Genomic DNA, 6,000 nt, shown 5'->3' on the forward strand with positions numbered 1-6,000 from the left:
ATGTCCAATCAATTTAATTTACCACAGGTGGACTCTAATCAAGTTGTAGAAACATCTCAAGGATGATTAATGGAAACAGGATGCACCTGAGCTCAATTTGGAGTCTCCAAGCAAAGGGTCTGACTAATTATGTAAATAAGGTATTTCTGTTTTTTACAAGTTATTCAAACATTTCTAAAAACCTGTTTTCGCTTTGTCATTATGGGGTATTGTGCTTTGTCGTTATGGGGTATTGTGTGCTGAAGATTATAACATTTTTTCATCCATTTTAGATTAGCATAACAAAATGTTAACAAAATGTTGTAACATAACAAAATGTTGAAAAAGTCAAGGGGTCTGAATACTTTCAGAAGGCACTGTAGATCCAAATGGCATGGTGAAATGTTTTCTTGAATTCACATGACTTGACAACTCAACTAAATGAAAATGAAAACTAGACGTTGAACTGACATCTGTACCCAGTGGGGTGCTTCAAACTAATGAGGACTTTAGTGCAACTATTCTTTACAAACTCAAGACACAAACGTATAGAAGAACACAATGCCAGCCTTTACCATCATTTTTGTTATATTGTCCCATACACCAGATAGGTACAGTGAAATGTGTTGTTTTACAGGGTCAGCCATATTAGTACAGCATCCCTGGAGCTTTGACCTTGTAGGCCCAGGTATTTGAACCAGCAACCTTTTGGTTACTAGCCCAATGCTTCAACTGCTCGATTACCACACCAGGCAGGTATCAAGCCTAGTTGGCAGCGACTGATGAAGTCTTTTTTTTTTTAAAGCCTTGCGGCTCGTTGGCTTTATTGCATCACCCCAGCCCTTATAGAGTGGTCCTACCTCAGGGAACCTCTCCACTCCCTCCTTTGTCGTATCAGTTTCCCAGTCAAGCTACATCATATTTTGGATCCTGTCTCTGCAACTCTGATGTGATCTTCCCAGAATAAATGGGCTTGGTGGACTGCAGGAATGACCTTTGTGGTCTGTCTCAATGGGATTATTTGCAGTGCTTTGCAAGGGGAAAAGGTTGCTCTTTCCTTTGCCTGCCTTCCTTGCTGCTCGGCAGTCAGAAGAATAATGAAGTTATTTATGTGAGGCTCATTACAAATGGCCCGTGCCCTTGCCGAGATAGCCCCATCGTCTGAACTACGGACGGAATGAGAAACCTTGGAAATATTGCCCCATTTTACAGTAAAAAAAATACGTAATTCAATCTCGTCAAGTACTGCTAGGGCTTTTGTCCAAATGAATAAGATCATTTGAAACAGCAAAATGACTGGAGTGTCATTGGGCCTGGAGCACCAAGGTGATATGTTGTAAAGACTGTAAAGTGCTGCAGTGGTATGAAGGATGAGTGCTTTCACTAGACAGCATGCAGTGGTATGAAGGATGAGTGCTTTCACTGGACAGAATGTGGGCAGGTCAGGAAGTAGACCAGAGTTTAAAGGGACACTTCACTCCCAAATAAAAGCTGGTCAGATGTTTTCAGAACTCAAAATGTGCCTAAAGTCAAGATTAATCCACATTCTACGCCATCGGTTGTTAAGTTCCAGCCATAGATAAGCACCGGAAATCAGGGAATTATACACTGCTTGTCTTTTCCGTCCATTTCAAGGATATTCTTCGTAGTGGAACAGGTGACGTTTGCCAATATGTCATGGCAGCAGCCAGCAGAAAATATCTACTTGTATTTGGAAAGAGATTACATCTCTTCTGGGAAAATTGTGTTTGCCTGGCCTGTCTGTATCAGAGGTAACACTCAGTGGATGATTGTGTCCACTTGTTATGGAGATGACATCAGTCAGTCAGTCAGTCATAGTGGACATGACATCAGTCAGTCAGTCAGTCATTGTGGAGATGACATCAGTCAGTCATAGTGGACATGACATCAGTCAGTCAGTCAGTCATAGTGGAGATGACATCAGTCAGTCAGTCATAGTGGACATGACATCAGTCAGTAAGTTATAGTGGAGAAGATATCAGTCAGTAAGTTATAGTGGAGATGACATCAGTCAGTCACTCATAGTGGAGATGACATCAGTCAGTCAGTCATAGTGGAGATGACATCAGTCAGTCAGTCAGTCAGTCATAGTGGAGATGACATCAGTCAGTCAGTCATAGTGGAGATGACATCAGTCAGTCAGTCATCGTGGAGATGACATCAGTCAGTCACTCATAGTGGAGATGACATCAGTCAGTCAGTAAGTTATAGGGAAGATGACATCAGTCAGTCAGTAAGTTATAGTGGAGATGACATCAGTCAGTCAGTCATAGTGGAGATGACATCAGTCAGTCAGTCAGTCATAATGGAGATGACATCAGTCAGTCAGGCAGTCATAATGGAGATGACATCAGTCAGTCAGTCATAGTGGAGATGACATCAGTCAGTCACTCATAGTGGAGATGACATCAGTCAGTCAGTAAGTTATAGTGGAGATGACATCAGTCAGTCAGTCATAGTGGACATGACATCAATCAGTCAGTCAGTCAGTCATAGTGGAGATGACATCAGTCAGTCAGTCATAGTGGACATGACATCAGTCAGTCAGTCATAGTGGAGATGACATCAGTCAGTCAGTCAGTCATAATGGAGATGACATCAGTCAGTCAGTCATAGTGGAGATGACATCAGTCAGTCAGTCATCGTGGAGATGACATCAGTCAGTCAGTCATAGTGGAGATGACATCAGTCAGTCAGTCATAGTGGAGATGACATCAGTCAGTCAGTCATCGTGGAGATGACATCAGTCAGTCACTCATAGTGGAGATGACATCAGTTAGTCAGTCAGTCATAGTGGACATGACATCAGTCAGTCAGTCAGTCAGTCAAAATGGAGATGACATCAGTCAGTCAGTCATAGTGGAGATGACATCAGTCAGTCAGTCATCGTGGAGATGACATCAGTCAGTCACTCATAGTGGAGATGACATCAGTCAGTCAGTCATCGTGGAGATGACATCAGTCAGTCACTCATAGTGGAGATGACATCAGTCAGTCAGACATAGTGAAGATGACATCAGTCAGTCAGTCAGTTATATTGGAGATGACATCAGTCAGTCAGTCATAGTGGACATGACATCAGTCAGTCAGTCAGTCAGTCATAATGGAGATGACATCAGTCAGTCAATCATAATGGAGATGACATCAGTCAGTCAGTCATCGTGGAGATGACATCAGTCAGTCAGTCAGTTATAGTGGAGATGACATCAGTCAGTCAGACATAGTGAAGATGACATCAGTCAGTCAGTAAGTTATATTGGAGATGACATCAGTCAGTCAGTCATAGTGGACATGACATCAGTCAGTCAGTCATAATGGAGATGACATCAGTCAGTAAGTCATAGTGGAGATGACATCAGTCAGTCAATCATAGTGGAGATGACATCAGTCAGTCAGTCAGTCACAGTGGACATGACATCAGTCAGTCAGTCAGTCAGTCAAAATGGAGATGACATCAGTCAGTCAGTCATAGTGGAGATGACATCAGTCAGTCAGTCATAGTGGACATGACATCAGTCAGTCAGTCAGTCAGTCATAATGGAGATGACATCAGTCAGTCAGTCATAATGGAGATGACATCAGTCAGTCAATCATAATGGAGATGACATCAGTCAGTCAGTCATAATGGAGATGACATCAGTCAGTCAGTCATAATGGAGATGACATCAGTCAGTCAGTCATAATGGAGCTGACATCAGTCAGTCAGTCATAATGGAGATGACATCAGTCAGTCAGTCATAGTGGAGATGACATCAGTCAGTCAGTCATAGTGGAGATGACATCAGACAGTCACTCATAGTGGAGATGACATCAGTCAGTCAGACATAGTGAAGATGACATCAGTCAGTCAGTAAGTTATAGTGGAGATGACATCAGTCAGTCAGTAAGTTATAGTGGCGATGACATCAGTCAGTAAGTTATAGTGGAGAAGATATCAGTCGGTAAGTTACAGTGGAGATGACATCAGTCAGTCACTCATAGTGGAGATGACATCAGTCAGTCATTCATCGTGGAGATGACATCAGTCAGTCACTCATAGTGGAGATGACATCAGTCAGTCAGACATAGTGAAGATGACATCAGTCAGTCAGTAAGTTATAGTGGAGATGACATCAGTCAGTCAATCAGTTATAATGGAGATGACATCAGTCAGTCAGTCATAGTGGAGATGACATCAGTCAGTAAGTTATAGTGGAGATGACTTCAGTCAGTCATAGTGGAGATGACATCAGTCAGTCAGTCATAGTGGACATGACATCAGTCAGTCAGTCATAGTGGAGATGACATCAGTCAGGAAGTTATAGTGGAGATGATACCAGTTGGTAAGTTATTGTGGAGATGACATCAGTCAGTCAGTCATCGTGGAGATGACATCAGTCAGTCAGTCATCGTGGAGATGACATCAGTCAGTCATAGTGGAGATGACGTCAGTCAGTCAGTCATAGTGGAGATGACATCAGTCAGTCAGTCAGTCATAGTGGGAATGACATTAGTCAGTCAGTCTTAGTGGAGATGACATCAGTCAGTCACCCATAGTGAAGATGACTTCAGTCAGTAAGTTGTAGTGGAGATGACATCAGTCAGTCAGTCATAGTGGAGATGACATCAGTCAGTCAGTAAGTCATAGTGGAGATGACATCCGTCAGTCAGTCATAATGGAGATGACATCAGTCAGTCAATCATAATGGAGATGACATCAGTCAGTCAGTCATAATGGAGATGACATCAGTCAGTCAGTCAGTCAGTCATAATGGAGATGACATCAGTCAGTCAGTGATAATGGAGATGACATCAGTCAGTCAGTCATAATGGAGATGACATCAGTCAGTCAGTGATAATGGAGATGACATCAGTCAGTCAGTGATAATGGAGATGACATCAGTCAGTCAGTCATAATGGAGATGACATCAGTCAGTCAGTCATAATGGAGATGACATCAGTCAGTCAGTCATAATGGAGTTGACATCAGTCAGTCAGTGATAATGGAGATGACATCAGTCAGTCAGTCATAGTGGAGATGACATCAGTCAGTCAGTCATAGTGGAGATGACATCAGTCAGTCAGTCATAGTGGAGATGACATCAGTCAGTCAGTCATAGTGGAGATGACATCAGTCAGTCAGTCATAGTGGAGATGACATCAGTCAGTCAGTCATAGTGGAGATGACATCAGTCGGTAAGTTATTGTGGAGATGACATCAGTCAGTCAGTCATCGTGGAGATGATATCAGTCAGTCAGTCATTGTGGAGAGGACATCAGTCAGTCAGTCAGTAAGTTATAGTGGAGATGACATCAGTCAGTCAGTCATTGTGGAGAGGACATCATTCAGTCAGTCAGTAAGTTATAGTGGAGATGACATCAGTCAGTCAGTCATCGTGGAGATGACATTAGTCAGTCAGTCATAGTGGAGATGATATCAGTCAGTCAGTCATAGTGGAGATGACATCAGTCAGTCAGTCATTGTGGAGATGACATCAGTCAGTCAGTCATAGTGGAGATGACATCAGTCAGTCAGTCATAGTGGAGATGACATCAGTCAGTCAGTCATAGTGGAGATGACATCAGTCAGTCAGTAAGTCATAGTGGAGATGACATTCGTCAGTCAGTCATAATGGAGATGACATCAGTCAGTCAATCATAATGGAGATGACATCAGTCAGTCAATCATAATGGAGATGACATCAGTCAGTCAGTCATAATGGAGATGACATCAGTCAGTCAGTGATAATGGAGATGACATCAGTCAGTCAGTCATAATGGAGATGACATCAGTCAGTCAGTCATTCACAGTGGACATGACATCAGTCAGTCAGTCAGTCAAAATGGAGATGACATCAGTCAGTCAGTCATAGTGGAGATGACATCAGTCAGTCAGTCATAGTGGACATGACATCAGTCAGTCAGTCAGTCAGTCATAATGGAGATGACATCAGTCAGTCAGTCATAATGGAGATGACATCAGTCAGTCAATCATTATGGAGATGACATCAGTCAGTCAGT

Source organism: Oncorhynchus gorbuscha, linkage group LG14, assembly GCF_021184085.1.
Source record: "Oncorhynchus gorbuscha isolate QuinsamMale2020 ecotype Even-year linkage group LG14, OgorEven_v1.0, whole genome shotgun sequence".
Lineage (NCBI taxonomy): Eukaryota > Metazoa > Chordata > Actinopteri > Salmoniformes > Salmonidae > Oncorhynchus > Oncorhynchus gorbuscha.